Below are 18,405 nucleotides of genomic sequence, written 5' to 3'. Positions count from 1 at the left end.
GTTGGTAAACACACAGTTGACAGTAGCCATTGATTTCTATAGTATATATTTGTTTTTCTCTACTATGGAAATTAATGGCTACCTTCAACTGTGTGGTTACCAACATTCTTCAAAATATCTTATTTTGTGTTTAACAGAAGAGAGAAACTCATACAGGTTTGGAACAACATAAGAGTGAATAAATGGTGACAGAATTGTAACTTTTGGGTGAACTATCCCTTTAATGCATCATTGCTGAATAAAAGTATTAATTTCTTAAAAAAAGAAAAAAGAGAGAGAGAAAAAAATTCTTACTGATCCCAAGATTTTGAACGGTAGTGTATATATTTACTTGAGTAAAAAGTGTGACACTAGCCCTATTGTTCCTATCTGCATATATTATGTGTAACATGAACACTGCAATGCAAACAAAATACCTATGGTTAGTCTATTTTTGGCCATACAAGGGGAAATAGTAAACTGAAATTATCTTTAAAACTTAAAAATTCTACACAAATGCTGCTATAAAAAAGAAAGAGAAATCCACTTGGATCCAAATGATTAATTCATCCTTCCCACTCCTTTTTACTCTCACCAGTTTAATACAAATCTCACAGGCCCTTCTGAAAAGCCTCAGAATATCTTTAAATATTAATCTGGATTAGAAGCCATGTAATTATGTCAATCTAGCAGTTCACTTGAGTTTAACCTGGTATTTAGGTCATTATTCTACCTGAATTTAAGAGCAGGCACTGAGTGATTTCTATTTGACAGGATACGGGGAATATCCCGAGCACAGACACACGGCCTCTGAAGATCACATGCTGACGGAGTTGCTCAAAGGAGGGGCGTGGAGGGTTGCTAAGCCTCATTAAAAGAGTCCCGCATATTAATGACTGGAACTCACATCTGACTGGCCCAGTCAAAAGGCAGGTTAATGAATATGGCCGCAGGGGTTCATGGGAAATTACTCACATTTTGCAGCTGGAAGAGCAAGTGATTTGCCCTACCTTTGTATAATGAATATAGCGTGTTAAAAAAAAAAACATTTAAAAATAGTACAAATAGTATGTAAATTTGTAGTATGTATTTGTGGAATTAAATCATGTTTATAAGGCAAGTTAATTGCAATCATGCACGTTAAATGTATTATATAATAATTTAAACCAGCATATGCATAATTACTATATACAATCAAGCATATATATTTATATTTTTTTTTCTTTCAATTGTTCTTGTTTGGAAATGTGCAACATCAGATTAATAAAAGGAGTCAAACAATTGGAGTTTCTAGAGAGTGTGATGGTAATAAAATTCATGCAAATGCAACCCAAAACAGGATGGCAGGCACTCCGGCAGCTAGTGACCTTTAAGTTCATGATGAAAAACAAATGTCAAGTGTCTAAGAGGGTGGACTGTTCCAGGCTTTGCAGGGATTTGGTGTGTTGTCTTATACGACACATTAATTCAACCCACCATCAATATCTTGGAAAACAGGGGTGTTTGTGCTAAAATCCAGCTCCTTATTTATATAGAAAACAAGATTGGGACTCTTTGATCCTCTCTTAGTGATGTAGATGAGGGCGATGCTTAGACACAGCCATTAGGCACCGCATTGATTTTAAAGATGCGTGTTATTTAAATTGCAATTATATACAGCTGGCACATGCACCACTAAAATAACGTGATTTAGCTACATTATCTGATGTCATGATTGCAAGTGATTGCTAGGGAACTGCTATGCAGTTGACAGGGGATTTAGTGTGGTTTATATAGAGTTACTAAAGTGGCCCATGCCAAAATAGCCCAATCTAAAGTCTTGGTAAAATCCAGACTCTAAAGGATTTTTTTGACTGTTTTATCATCTGAAAAGGAGAAAAAAATTCTACGAGGAGTCCAGTTGCTCTCTCCTCAACAAGCCGCACAATTTGAGTTATCAATCACATTCAAGTCATAACCAGAAGCGCAATACTTGGGTTCAAGAGTTTGTTCAAATCCCCAACCCAAGTATGAGGCTTAACAAACACTGCTAATTTGAAAAGTGTGAGGCTACATGTATTTTATAAATATGTCAATTTACAATAACATATGCCTGTTCAGATGACATGCCAAGCCGAGTTATATTTCATCGTGAGGAGCAAGACATCAAGGATTTGGTAACGTTCTTATTGAAACGAGAAAAAGATTGATAACTCTGAGCTTACTGTCGACAGTTTACACAGATCATGTCATACAAACTCACTGTATAGAGTCCCCACATCTCCTCGGAGAGAGACCGCTTGGCGTAGAGCTGAACGAACGTGCGGAGGGAGGAGAATTTGTCCCTGCAAAAGCAAGCAGAATCCCATTTGAGATTTGACAATGATAGAATTGCATTAAAATAACTGGGTAAAATACAATGAGTATGTCCGATAATTCAGTCTTCCCAGACGTCTCGGGTATACTTATAGCGACAGAGATATACAATGTTTTTGGCACAACCAAACAAATATGCTCACTTTCTTCCTACTTTCCAACTAAGTCAGTCTCGAAACAATAGAATCAAATGATGAATTCTTTTCAGGAGGTCAGAGGGTTCTTAGTAGTTTGTTCATTTACGCCCAATGCACTACAGAAAATCCCAGAATTTAATAGAAACTCGGAGGTGGAAATGCCTGTCAATAGTCTTCAAAGGAGGTCCTTCCATAACATAAAGACCGGATTGGACTATTTTATGACTTACAGTGCCCACAAATAAATGTTCCTAGTACACAAAGACAACTCTTTCAACATAGTGAGGAAGGAAAGACATTTGTATATCCTGCACCATGTAGAAAGGTTACGTGGCCTCTTGTTTGAGAGTATGGAAACCATTGTTTTGATAGATCCATCCACCTCATAACAAACCAAACGCATCCTATGCGGATCGTTTCGAGGACAACTAGCGCCTAAAATGTCCTGTTTACGTCTCGTGGCAGAAAAGATAAACATATCAGATATCCAGCGACTCATTTTCCGAAGTCAACACTCCCGACAAATATTTTGTAACTGCATCACTATCCGCTTTTATTTCCCTCACTCGTCCGGTGACTGGAAGTCGACTTCGGCTAAATGCGGGCAATTTGGTTCACTTTTCTCCACCTTCACCCTATTTCTGTCAACCGGTGAGCTGCAACCCGGCAAATGGATTGTGGGAAAAGCGATGTGTCCCCAACAATTCCATCATGAAGAAATGAGGAAAGGCAACATTACAGATGAGTTCACATATACAGTAGTCAGGCTGCCGAACCCCCCTTCGCTCTCCTCCTCGCCTCTGACAGTTATTGTTTGCCGAACGGATGACAAGATTGATGCTTCTCTGTAAATCAGGAGCGGGCATGAGTGACTCCTTCCCTTTCTCGTATCTATCATCGGCAGAATGGAGATTAATAGGAGAGAGTCCTATTCTTGGATTTGTTGAGGGCACTTGCTCCCTGACCTCTGGTAAATAATTAGATATCTTTGAGACCCACTGCACCGTGGCGATGGACAGACAGGGCCTGCAGACGGACTCTAATGGCCTGTGGGCTGAATTCATGTGCAAATGGTATAGTCCACACCAGAAGAGAAAAGGCTATGCAGTTTGGCTTTTGTCGTGTGCTTGTATACACACAAACACACCTATGCATATAATGGGGAATATGCATGCGGGCATATTGATTGTTTGTACTTTAGCATAGTTGGATCAAATAACATCTCTTTACATTAGAGTATACATTGTGTGTGGTTCTACATTCTATATATATAAAAAGCAGAAACATAAAAAGAAGACAGGCTACATTTAAAAAAAAATAAAAATAATAATAATTATCCATATAATTGTTCGTGGCTCAAATAAATAAACAAATGATGTCTGACAATGTTTGCTGTATGCTTCCTGCAGAAATAATTATCAATGTCTAGAGAGAGAAAGCTGTAGGAAGAGTTTGAAGAGATGCGGCATGATCTAAAACAAAAGAGAACAATCACAACGCTTGTTAAACATGCATCCTTTAGCTCCACAACATGTTCATTAAACTCTTTGCAAGCAGTTTTTATTTGTTTGTTTTCTTGTTTGCTTTTGTTTTTGGGAGGGAATGCCTTATAGCACTGTGTGTAAAGCCGAAATCTGCATAATAAAGTCGACTTCTAATTGGCTGTAAGGTTTCATTCTTCCAGCAATTAATAAGAGAATGCAAGTTTCATGGATGCCTTGTTAAAAGGTATTAGAATATCTGTGCCATTGCTGCTGCTACAGAGAGAAGTGCATCCCAACAAAAGATTATCAAAGACTCAGGGCCCAGGGGCCTTTTGGATATTTTTATTTTCTTATAATTGAGTTGTAATGTGCCTATATGGGCCATGTTTTTTTTTTTTTTTTTTTTTGCTTTATTTTAATGCTTTCCATTATTCACTCTACAAAACTTGAGGTTTATGCTTCAAAACTTAGACTTTCATTAACAATGGGAAATTTGCCAAAGATGAAAATCAGCATGAAAGTTTTTTTTTTGTGTGTGTGTGTTTGTTTGTTTTTAGATAATACAGATAAAGCTACAGGAAAGTGCTGTATACCAACCAACAGTAATCTATGGAAGCTTGCTTCCGCTACGGAACAAAATAAAATAGGTAATTGCGACTTTATCTTAAAATTCAGATTTTTTCTCACAATTGCGAGTTTACACCTTTTTTTCCCCTCAGAATTGGGATATAAACTCGCAATTGCATGTAATAAAGTTAGAATTGCGAGATATACAGTCAAATTGTGAGTTACAAAGTCAGAATTGTGTGATATAAACTCGCAATTGTGTGTAATAAAGTTAGAATTCCGAGATATAAAGTCACAATTGCAAAAAAAGAGCTGACCTTTTTTCCCCCTCAGAATTTGACTTGATAACTGGCGACTGCAACTTTATATCTCACAATTCTGAGAAAAGCAGTCAGAATTGCGGGATATAAACTTGCAATTGCAAGAAAGAAAAAAAAGAAGTCAGAATTGCAAGTATATATGACTTCATAACTCGCAACTTACGAGTTCATACCTTGCAATTCTGTGATAAAAAGTCAGAATTGTGAGATCTTTTTTTTATTTTTTTATTCCGTGGCGGAAACAAGCTTCCATAGAAATATTTTCCAAGAGTGTAGCATAAATGAAAAAAATTCCGAAAAAAAAAAAAAAAAAAACTAAATATTTCTTAATAAATTGCCAGTTTTTCATGTCAAAATAAACCTAGAGACATGACAGCATCCTCTCAAAACTATGTTTACTTAACTGTGATATTGTGCTAAAAAGAAACAAAGAAATAAATGAAGACACATATAATGGGGATATGAACATGTACTGCATATAAGGAATGACCCAACTGCTCTTCTGTTCAAAGCCAACGTCAGTGGCAAACATGACAGAGAGCAGTTCCAGCCAGTGTTCTCACCCTTCATTAATGCCCTTAGACTTCTAGCGCTGGCTCCTGCTTTGGATTGCTGTCGAGGTGAAGTGCTTAGGCAAGAACAGAGTGATGGATGATCAGGGAGTAAAAAGGGGGACTTCTGGGCAGAGGAGTGTGGGGGTGAATGATTCACAATTTCCCTCGTTCAAAGCCTTCTGTGATAATGATGTATCTCCTGCTGCAGCATCCTTTATTACTGCTACTAATAGAAACAACAATAATAAAAACAATAAAACTAATACAATAACACATACTAATAACCACCCTCCACATTACCGTCATCATTATAAACTTAATTTGCCCCATTAATTGTCAGGCATTATGCTGAAAATACACGGCTCTGTATGTTTTCCTTGCTTATAAACTGCAGTAATAATCTACAAATAGCTCTGTTATCGCTGCGAGGTGAAATTGTGCTGTAATATAATATTATTTGATATTTAAGGGTTTACTTTTATAGTGCACTTCTGTTTTTAAAATTAGGCCACAATGATTCCGGCATTATTGCGTAATAATCCAATGCAATATGTTTTATTGTATTTTTGCCAATTACATTACTCGCGGCCGAGTGCACCTGGATGTCACCTTTGAGGAGGTTGTTATAGGTTTATTATAAAGGTTTATTATTGCGGACCTGTTTACCTCCAGAAAATAATATTTTCTCCTGATAAGCAATTTTGTTTATTACTTTTAATGATTTCATTAGGTGGACGTCTCAAAGGTGGGCTGAGAGTTGAGCAGCTTGCTTGTCTTCCCTTTGAGAAAATACAAACACATGCACGGCACATGATGAAATTAGCCTAACTATTAAAACTGCAAATATGAATAATACCGGACATCATACCTGATAACAATGCCATAATCAATGTTAATATAACAACACAATTTACTTCAAATCCATAACACACCACCCCAAAAGCAATAACTGTGTTTGTTGTCCTAAATAACAACTGAAGGATGTTAGTGATACATGATACATATGAGGGAGTCGCATTGTTTTGGTTGTTTTGTTGCTTAAATAATCAAGAAGATCCTATATGGAGAGAGAGAAAACTGTTGGTTTTTCCGTTCATCTAAAAGGCAGTTGCTCAGTTGGCACATGCAGCCCCAGAAAGTAGCGGCCTGCATGCTGCCATCGTTGCTTCATTACTGACACGATCCTATACTGCAAATGATCATGGTATATCAGAAGTCCATGCAGCAGACAGGGAAAAACAAGAGAAAACAAGTGCTAAAATTAAATGCTGAGCTCTCATTACTTTCTATAACAAAGCTAAATATTTGTGAATAATTATTTACATTTTTGTGGTATATATGTATTGTGTCAAAATTAGGGCTGCCACTTAAACATTAATTCTGTAGGATTAAGTATTAAAAAATGCACAATAAATTTCAATTATGATATTCAATTATAATGTATTGACTTCTAATGATAAATGCATTAATAATTATTAGTTAATTAATTAATTATTATATGCAATTATTTGATTACAGCGATTACTAGAGATTGGCAGCCCTAGTCAGTGAGTTACGAATGGCCATCAATGGAAATAGATGCTTTCTGCCCCAGGATGGTGTAGTTACCAACAGGGTCTAACTGCTGAAGTAGCCAAACTAGTCAAATCGCCCCCCTGTAGATGCCAAATGGGCTAAATCGTCTAATTAAAGGGGTGGTTGATTATGATTTCACTTTTCTAACTTTTAGTTAGCGTGTAATGTTGCTGTTTGAGCATAAACAACACCTGCAAAGTTACAATGCTCAAAGTTCAAAGCAAAGGGAGATATTTGCTTTTAAAGAAATTGCTTTTTAAGAACTACAACAAACGGCTGGTAGAGACTACACGACATTCCTCCCGGGTTAGTGACATCACTAACCCTAAAATTTGCATAAACCCCGCCCCCGGGAACACGATTTATAGATTATCATGACAGAAAATGCTAATCAATGACTAGAAGATAACTACACATAACCTACATAAATTCATCAACTAACCATTCAGCAATGTCCTGTTGCATTCTACATGTTGTCACTTCTTCTTGAGTCTCTCCATCTTTGTCTGAATCTGGTTTGAACATAAAAGGCTAAAAGTTTTTGACATTTTCAGTGCATGTCTGTGTGAGTGCAAGCTGTTGAAGCTCCGCCTTCTGTACCGGGAGCAGCAGCTCATTTGCATTTAAAGGGACAGACACAAAAACGATGCGTTTCCGCTCATCCTCAAAAAGTGACAATTTTAACATGCTATATAAAAATATCTGTAGAGTATTTTGAGCTAAAACTTCACATACACACTCTGGGGACATCAAAGACTTATTTTACATCTTGTGAAAAGGGCATTAAACCACTAGCCTGACTACGTCAGACTTCGTACTGCCGCTCAATTTCAGTTCGCTTCTGTACTCAGTCTGAGATAGCGACCTTTCTTCCCGTTTTCCTCCGGCCTGAAAACAGCCGGCCAATCAACGAACAGAGGGCGGGCTGAGAGCCGTGACGTAGACGCTGATTGTACCGTGGATGCGTAGATTTACTTCACATAATCTGCAAAAGTCGTTCACAGCCATGCTCACTCCGGTATTTCGCTCGATGGTTTTGTTTTCACATTATACATGTGTTTACAGTGGAAGTTAGATGCGGCTGAGCCTGCGCATAACACACGTCATAACCAAACGTTATGTGATTGGCTTACGGGTAACCAATGATTTTAAGCTTCAGACTAGCGCCCCCAGGCGGTAAATAAAACGTTTTTCTATTACGGAACTCCAGACTCTCTCTACGAAGCAAAGCGAAGTAGCAGAGTCTGGTATTACCAGGCTATTATACCACCCCTTTAAGAACTGTTCTCTAACTGCAAAATCCAGTCAACAGCCACTGTATTAGTGCACAGCAAATGTAAATGCATCCATCATGGCTTTAAAGCTTTCCGCACCAGATTTGTTATGCTGCATAATATTTTCTGTAATAAAATCATCCACAGGCGCTTATCTAAACATGCACAAATTAATTTACATCTTATTTAAAGCCCCATATGTAAATATGACAAAGTGACGGAGCACCCTGTACATATACTGAGCATGTTCAGATTAGAATCATCCAGTTAAGCTATAAGCAACAGTAATTGTCGTTCAAAGCACCTTGTCACTTGACAGTCACGTTCAGTCAGGCGTATCGGCGCTCCATTGAAGTACCCTCCACTCAACGGCGTTCGGCTTCGTACAAAGAGCGATTGTGTTGGGTGCAGAGTGGTTTACATGCTGTCGCTTTGACTCTGCCAGCGGCTTCATGGGAAACCGGCGTGGGGTTCTGCCAGCCGTTCTCCGCTGCTCGCTGTGATTCTGTTAAGCAGCCCAGGCATCATGCCATCACACTGTAAAGCCTCCTCTGCTCATTCTTTCCTTTTCTCTGAAAGAAAGTCTGTTGACCTCAGATAGACAGGCTGAAATTTCCAGAGCATTAAATCAGGCCTGCTACCCGATGCCTTCGCAGAGAGCTGACCCATGTAATCGCACTGGAGTCATATTGTTTTTAAGGCATCGTCTTGATGTGTGAGACGGGAACAGGCTTTCCCCAACAATGATGACGCGTGGAAGTGTGACAGGGCTCGGCTGTTGTAGTCCATGGTTCAAGCACTTCAGATTGGGAAAATGTCATAGTTTGGCCGAGAGCAAAGTGCAGTGGATAATCTTGTGTTGGCCCCTACTTCTGCCAAGAACGGGTGTTTAAAAAAGGCCACTGCACCACGTTTTACTTCCCGTGATGCATGTACCTGAAACTGGCATTGCTAAAGTTTCGATACTTGGTCATTTGTTTGCTGCTGTACACATAATAGTGTTGTGAGCAATTTGATATGGTGACTGCCAACTGGAAACATGGTTCCAGAAGTGTTTTTCCCAATAATTTGCTATAGGGATTTAAAAAACATAAATACATTCTAAGCCCTTTACCAAACCAAACATCTCTGAGATGTAAAAAAGAAAAAAAAGTCATTGTAAACTATGAATTGAAGTGTGAAAAAAAAAAATATTAAAGCCACTCAGAAATGGTGGTACAATAGCAAAACTATTTACTTGCAGTCATTGATTAGGCATATTAAAACAAAATGGATACTGTGCAGTTAAGTGATTGTCTGAAGACGTGTGCTATACATATAAATCACAATTCTTCAGAGCTCATGGTAAGTCTTTGAAAGGTTTATATGCTAAAAAAAAAAAAAAAAAACTCTGAATGAAGAAAATGAATGGGGCTTTTATTTTTCGAATGCTACCGTTGTTCTACTGCAGTGGATGATAATATGGCATCTATGACCTGCCAACTGACAACAATTTTCCTGAACCATAAAGTACAAGCATATGCTCACTACATAAATATTATTACTTCTAGTTAATATTTATATTGAAGAGAAAAGTTTACTTAAATTCTACTTTGTGAAAGTCTCATGTGTGTAAACAGCACAAAATGTGTGTAGTCAGATTATTTTCAACATCTATTTTGGTCATCAAAGAAACTAAATTATTGTAGTTGTTAAGAACCGAATCCCACTCCCTTAAGATTTACACCCACAGGACAGCATTCAGTGTGAAGAAAACAGTTCATGCATTCTCTCTGAATGACGTATTGAAAATAATCCCATCCCAAGTGGGACTTCAGTTAGCACACAAGCAGGACCAATACACACTTCCTTCTCCCTCCCTCTGTGTTTGTGTCTCTTTCCTGCACTTGAGCCGCATACAAAGAAAGGAATTAAAAGCAATGTTGGTTTGGAATGCGTTCCCAATTCCGTACACCAAGGATTTGGCTAGATTAAGCGAATTCAGCGAAATAACTACTTAAGTCAGCAATATGCTTGTGTCGGAAATTCTTCAACATCTTTTGGTTGTGTATATCCATGCTTGAGTGTTTACTTTAACCATGGCAATAAAATGTATTGTAGCCTACCTTTGATTCGTTGATTGAAATGAGCTGGTACTTTGATAACACAGAGTGATCGCCATCGTAGGTGGTCATTAATATGGACAACATCTGAAAAGTAAAGACTTTTATGTGCATAACATCACACTACATTGACTATGAATACACTAATCAATAGTTTAAAAACCTCAAATGATACGTCTCTAAATGTAAAAGGTTTACGTTTTAAATGCTGTCAATGCAGTCATATTATAACATACAATCACGGTGCCATATACTTAAGAGTACAAATAAGATCCCATTGGATATCTTTAGAGAGAAAGACGGTGGCAGAAACACTCTCACTTTTCTGACTCTCTCCCATGGGTGAAGATGCTGTGAGCACAACACCCAATTCAAACCAGGACACTCCAGCACACCTTCATCGCATGGCAGGAGGGGGGTCGGGAGGGGTACGGCAATGATTTGATTAATAAAAGTCAGAAATTTACAGGCAGAAAATAATCTATAGATGTGATGGAGTGGAACATTTCTCATCAAACTGTGAAAATTCTCAGATCCCAGAAGAACCGCGGCTCGGCAAAGTTCCATCTGCGCAAATACGAGCTCTGAGGAACACAGACTTGAGCTCAAAATGAGAAATTTGATGGCACGCGCGGTGAGTGTCGCAAACCTAATTTTAACATCTGAAAGTAGATTGAATACCTCCATTCATTTTTGGATAATTTAAAACGCTTCAGACCGACTCATTTTTTTTTCTTCTTTTTTTTCACAGGGCCAACTCCCCTGTGCAGCCACTCAAAATTGATGGAGACTCTAAAACAATTAAACGCAGCGGCAACATTAACCCATTTTCACACCACTCTGAAAGGGTTTACACTCCTTTTCCCCAATAATTTCAAATGCACTGTCATTTCTTTATTTTACATTTGTTTTTCTCTTTGAAAGGGCAAAACCACAGTTAGTTAAATGTATTAAGTTACAGGTTAAGCATGTCATTTCTGCACAGCTAGCAAAAGTAAACACACAGCTCAGTCCCCAAATCATGCCATGCTGAGACAGTGTTGTTATGTCCAGCCTTGCCAAGTGCCAGAGATACTACACATTTTGAGTAAAATAAAAAACAAAATTTTATAAAACAGAAGAAAAATATGCAAATCAAATATGTAATGGTGGCACAATGGTGATATAAAAATATTGTACATACAAATATGTAAAATATGTACACTACCATTCAACATTTTGGGGTCAGTAAGATAGATAGATAGATAGATAGATAGATAGATAGATAGATAGATAGATAGATAGATAGATAGATAGATAGATAGATAGATAGATAGATAGATAGATAGATAGATAGATAGATAGATAGATAGATAGATAGATAGATAGATAGATAGATAGATAGATAGATAGATTTAAATTAATTAATACTTTTATTCAGCAAGGACACTTTAAATTGATCAAAAGTGATAGTAAATATATTTATAATATTAGAAAAGTTAAATAAATGCTCTTATTTTGAACTTTCTATTCATCAAAGAATCCTAAAAATCAAGTTTTCACACAATAATATTAAGCATTGATGATAATAATAATAATAAATGTTTCTTGAGCACCAAATAAGCATAATAGAATGATTTCTGAAGGATTATGTGACTGAAGACTGGAGTGAATGATGCTGAAAATAGAGTTTTGATCACAGGAATAAATTCCATTTTAAAATATATTAAAATGATTTTAATTTCTAATAATACTTTACAATGTTACAGTTTTTTTTTTTTTTTTTTTACTGTATTGTTTTTCAATAAATGCAGTGTTGGTGAGCATAAGAGACTTCTTTAAAAACATTACAATAAATAAATAAATAAATAAATAGAATACAGACCCCAAACTTTTGAACAGGAGTGTACATTATAGCAACAATGTGTGCTGGAGTAAATACAACTACACACTGTTCAGTTTGGTTTTTCAATTCATCTCACATAATTCAGAGGGAGAGAAAATAACTATCACCCAAAAAAAAAAAAAAAAAAGATGACTGTTTTATGACATTTAAAAATGATTTTAAAGCGTCATGATATGATTCCAATTAACATATAAGCATCTCAAAAGTACCAAATCCACAACCTGTTGAATAAATGTTGAATGTTGATTGAACTATTCAACATCCAAGGCTTAATCCCCTAAAACTAGCAGTCTAGACGTGACATGGCATATAGACTCAGTGAATACTACATTAGTCTAGGGAGACAGAGAAAGAGGCCTGTGCAAAAAAAAAAAAGAAAAACACTATGAGACGAGAAACTGTCAGAGAAATCAATGTGCTCACACTTGCACACAAATCTCCAAGTGATCATTAGTTTGTATGCGAGCTCAGTCTCCATAAAAGACCTTGAGGATCCTTATTGTAATTCCAAATCGCTCAGGCAGGTATATTTATTTATATTTGGAAGGGGGAGCGGCAGCAGTCGGGACGACCCTTAACTCTCAGATACCCCAGCCACCCTGCAGCCACCTAGTAGCTGGATTACGCAGATCTGACAAGTATGCCCAGCGCTGTCAGATTTTGTGAAGTCGGGAATCTATTGCTGTAATTGACAACGCGTTGAAATGCTGAAAAGCTAATCATTCCAGATCACCCTTCTCTTCCATGTCAGCCTTCCGTAAGCCTTGCGGACAATGGCTAGAGGGCAGATACTCAAGTGCGGTGAATCGTAACAGTTTATTAGCCAGATTCGCTCAATATGGGGCACTGATGAAACTTTCTGCTCATAACGGTCGCTGCCGAATGATAATTTGGGTCTAATTTAAATCACTCATGAATTGATAAAACTTTAAGAGGCCTTATGATGATGATTAGTCAACTGTTACGTGATATGTTTTCAGAAGGGTTTGGTTTTTCATTGACATTTACATTCTGACAAATATAGTATACATTGGTTTGAGCTTCCACAAGAACCAATGAGGTTCATTCTCGTGTTACGCAGCACGTTTGAGCTTCAGCAAGAACCAATGAGGTTCATTCTTGTGTTACGCAGCACGTTTGAGCTTCAGCAAGAACCAATGAGGTTCATTCTCGTGTTACGCAGCACGTTTGAGCTTCAGCAAGAACCAATGAGGTTCATGCTTGTGTTACGCAGCACGTTTGAGCTTCAGCAAGAACCAATGAGGTTCATTCTTGTGTTACGCAGCACGTTTGAGCTTCAGCAAGAACCAATGAGGTTCATTCTCGTGTTACGCAGCACGTTTGAGCTTCAGCAAGAACCAATGAGGTTCATTCTTGTGTTACGCAGCACGTTTGAGCTTCAGCAAGAACCAATGAGGTTCATTCTCGTGTTACGCAGCACGTTTGAGCTTCAGCAAGAACCAATGAGGTTCATTCTTGTGTTACGCAGCACGTTTGAGCTTCAGCAAGAACCAATGAGGTTCATTCTTGTGTTACGCAGCACGTTTGAGCTTCAGCAAGAACCAATGAGGTTCATGCTTGTGTTACGCAGCACGTTTGAGCTTCAGCAAGAACCAATGAGGTTCATTCTTGTGTTACGCAGCACGTTTGAGCTTCAGCAAGAACCAATGAGGTTCATTCTTGTGTTACACAGCATGTTTGAGCTTCAGCAAGAACCAATGAGGTTCATGCTTGTGTTACGCAGCACGTTTGAGCTTCCGCAAGAACCAATGAGGTTCATTCTCGTGTTACGCAGCTCGTTTGAGTTTCAGCAAGAACCAATGAGGTTCATTCTCGTGTTACGCAGCTCGTTTGAGTTTCAGCAAGAACCAATGAGGTTCATTCTTGTGTTACACAGCATGTTTGAGCTTCAGCAAGAACCAATGAGGTTCATGCTTGTGTTACGCAGCACGTTTGAGCTTCAGCAAGAACCAATGAGGTTCATGCTTGTGTTACGCAGCACGTTTGAGCTTCAGCAAGAACCAATGAGGTTCATTCTTGTGTTACGCAGCACGTTTGAGCTTCAGCAAGAACCAATGAGGTTCATTCTTGTGTTACACAGCATGTTTGAGCTTCAGCAAGAACCAATGAGGTTCATGCTTGTGTTACGCAGCACGTTTGAGCTTCCGCAAGAACCATTGAGGTTCATTATCGTGTTACGCAGCTCGTTTGAGTTTCAGCAAGAACCATTGAGGTTCATTCTCGTGTTACGCAGCTCGTTTGAGTTTCAGCAAGAACCAATGAGGTTCATGCTTGTGTTACGCAGCACGTTTGAGCTTCAGCAAGAACCAATGAGGTTCATTCTCGTGTTACGCAGCACGTTTGAGCTTCAGCAAGAACCAATGAGGTTCATTCTCGTGTTACGCAGCTCGTTTGAGCTTCAGCAAGAACCAATGAGGTTCATTCTCGTGTTACGCAGCACGTTTGAGCTTCAGCAAGAACCAATGAGGTTCATTCTTGTGTTACGCAGCACGTTTGAGCTTCAGCAAGAACCAATGAGGTTCATTCTTGTGTTACGCAGCTCGTTTGAGCTTCAGCAAGAACCAATGAGGTTCATTCTCGTGTAACGCAGCTCGTTTGAGTTTCAGCAAGAACCAATGAGGTTCATTCTCGTGTTACGCAGCACGTTTGAGCTTCAGAAAGAACCAATGAGGTTCATTCTCGTGTTACGCAGAACGTTTGAGCTTTCACAAGAACCAATGAGGTTCATTCTTGTGTTACGCAACACGTTTGAGCTTCAGGAAGAGGCTTGTTCTTACGTGTCAAGCAAGTTCGGTTGAGCTTATGTTTATGTTCACTGATCAGTGTTTAAATGTGAATAAAAGCCTATATTAAATCTGTTCATCATATAAAGTGATCGAGTCCTCATTGGTCAACAAAGCTCATTGGTTCTTGTGGAAGCTCAACCGTGCTGCGTAACACGAGAATGAACCTCAATGGTTATTGCTTATATGTTTATATATGAAAAAAAAAAGCCTAAATTCAATCTGTTCATCATATAAAGCAATCAAGTCTCTTCAGAAAATTTGGACTAAACCACTCAATTCATATGGATTAGTTTTACGATGTCTTTATGAACTTTTCCAAGCGTGAAAGCGTTAAAGCTCTTAGATTTAGACCTCTTAGATTTCATTAAACATATCTTAATTTGTGTTCCGAAGATGAACAAAAGTCTTACAGGTTTGGAACGACATGAGGGGGAGTAAATGATGACAGAATTGTAGTTTTTGGGTGAACTATCACTGTAACTCAAGATTGGTAAAAGAACAAAAAATACTTTCGGCGAAAGTCTCAAATACATGAATTTGTGCCTTAATTTGCTCATCACTCAGTATCTCTGGATGAGAGCAATGATATAGACCTGTCTTTTTCAGTACAATGAATAGAAATGTTGAAAAACAAAGCCATGATTCTGATCTACCTCATTCTCACCTGACACTTTTTTTCTTTCTCTCTCCCCCACACTCTTTCACTCTCTATCCGGGAGTTTAATTTCTGTGATAAGCTTCAGTAAGCAAATGCAAATGTGTTTAATGATTTGCATCACTAGATCATTTCTGGGTTTAATATGCTTTGGTATTCTGGTCAAGGACCCAAATTTGATTTGGAGGCCTTTGCTAGCTCCCAAAGACAGACCTAATCGCATATGCCATATTAGCATGGGCCAAAATGAGGAAGAAATTACACAATAGGTCCCCAATGATCAAATCATTCCACACGTAGGTTACGCCATGCTACCACAGCTTATAAACCTACCACCACCGTTTAATGCAATTTTATTCAGCTCAGAGCTAAATTGTAAAAATTCACTCCAACTGCACTTTTTATGGGACACTGTTACTGGGAGTGTGCTCACAATTGCAATTTGCTTAAAGGAATAACCCCCAATAATTGTCATCATTTACTCACCGCTTATGTCTCCAAATCCATGAAAAACAAAAACATGCACATTCAATCATCTCATTCAAATAACAGAAGCAAATCATGAACAGAAAATGTTAAGCTACAAACAGAACAAAATTATGCAATGAGCATTGGTGACATTATACATGGAACGATGCATGCTTTTTGAGAACTGCAAAGAAAGAGTGCATAATCAGTCAATAACACCTGTCTGTTCCTCACACTAAGCCATTATATGACTCCGCAATATATTAAAATAGAACACGTATATTTTGAACTGTAAAATTACACAACATTAATGTTTTTTTACTAGAGGTCGACCGATATATCGCCGAGGCCGATATATCGGCCGATATTTGGAATTTTTTAGATATCGGCATCGGCCGATAAATCTTTGCGTTTGGCCGATATATTTCAAAACAGTTTGTGACTGTGCATTAGCGCTTTTTTCCACTGACGCGAACAGAGCGAGCCTGAATGAACTGAATACACTCGCTCTGCTCCACCCAGCACCGTAAGACAAGCCACTCAGAAGTGAAGCAGACATATCTGACAGACACAGTAAATGACCATTCGCATTCGCTTTCTAACCTGACGCTACATTGTGTTACACACAAAAACACTCCGGCGTGCAGCAGAGTCTATTCAAACAGTACCGTGATATGTCAGATCCGCAGCCCAGCGGTAGCTCCAGTGGGGGTCACAGATGTGATATAAACGAATTCAAACAAAACTGAAAACATTTTACCTCACAAACAGTCAAAAATCCTGTGACTGGCTGTTCCTCAGATACGCGCGTTGTTCTCGGGTTACATTTAAACTAGACGCTGTTTTCCCACGGACTCGCGTGCACGGAAAAGCTGGGTCGCGTGCATTACAGATCAGTTGGTCGCGTGAGGTGGATGAGGAGAACACTATGTAATAATATTACGTTTGAAAATAAATCCTTGAAAATGTTATTCACTATCTACTGTATTTATTTATCCATGATTGGATTAATATCGTGTGTAGTATACATTTTCATATTTCCATGTATGTCATGCAAACACGTGACGGCTTGCAACGTTTTAAAGAAACAAACAAGCAAAACTAAACACATAAATCATTATTATTTAAATATACTTGAAGTAAAACAACCTGTTTAAAGTAAATAGTGTAAATAAACTATGTGAGATTTATATTCAACTATGAATTGTACATAAAATGTATGTAATTTCACATACTATTTTGTCATTAATTTATGAATATTGTTTAGATTGGTTCATTAATGATAAATGTTATTTGTAACCTGAAGTAAGCAACAGTAATTATTTATGTGACTGAAAAAATGACTGCAAATATTAAAGCAGACAAGAAGCTGCACTAAAACTTTATTTATTGAAGTGTTACCTTACCTTTTTTTTTACATTTTAATTTCTTAGTAAATATTTTTTATTGCAAAAAGAATTTTGCATAAATAGTATGTACAATAAATGTTCATTTAGTTTCACCAATATTCTTTATGTCTCTCATTTACTGTATTCACATGTATTGTATCGGCCTCATATCGGCCAATCGGCCAGATTGCTTTCTCAATATCGGCATCGGCCATTAAAAATCCCATATCGGTCGACCACTATTTTTTACAGCATTTTTTGATCAAATAAATGCAGCCTCGCTGTGCATAAGATAATTATTTCAAAAACATTAAAAACCATACAATCATATTATAAAGGGTGGGAAGGATAGATTTGGCTGGTGTTTTTTTTTTTTTTTTGAGAAAACATCTGGAGTCACCCAGTGGATGGTAAAGCACTCTGTTTTGGGTACAGAAAGGTCAGTTGTTAAAATAGACTCCATCTGACATTATGTGGCTAAAGGTGTTTTAATTAATCATTGTGAAACTGTCACAGTGCAACGAGTTAACGAGCTACTGAGGCCCGACCCGAGGCTCCCTACTGAAATGAATCTGGAGAAACCATTTTGACCAAGTCTATAAACTTACAGCACAAAATTTTCTAATGACCTTTCTGACACTCTGTTCACACCACAAAAGATCTGCAGACATCAAAATATGACAATTTCGTTTTAAGGATTACTTTGCTCTCTATTTACTATTCCTTGTGACATTGCTCCATTGGCAAATCAAACATTATAGGAAATGCCAAGTAAGCATGATACATCAGCCATGTAATTTTTATTAACCACAGCGTAATGCATACTTAATGTCTGTTTTTTGCTACATTGACTTA

General features: G+C 37.8%; 1 long non-coding RNA gene across 1 annotated transcript in view; it reads right to left on the bottom strand.

The window, feature by feature from the left end:
• Positions 1-327: 327 nt before the first annotated feature.
• Positions 328-18,405, bottom strand: part of LOC307147227 — a 33,488-nt gene continuing 15,410 nt past the window's right edge. Inside the window, exons 5-6 of the long non-coding RNA XR_013819241.1 lie at positions 10,351-10,434; positions 328-396 (exon numbers count right to left, since the gene is read on the bottom strand). This is a non-coding gene — a long non-coding RNA (uncharacterized lncRNA). The remainder of the gene's footprint in view (positions 397-10,350; positions 10,435-18,405) is intronic.

Source organism: Squalius cephalus (assembly GCF_949319135.1).
Source record: "Squalius cephalus genome assembly, chromosome: 19".
Lineage (NCBI taxonomy): Eukaryota > Metazoa > Chordata > Actinopteri > Cypriniformes > Leuciscidae > Squalius > Squalius cephalus.
This window is presented reverse-complemented; position numbering and strand designations above follow the sequence as displayed.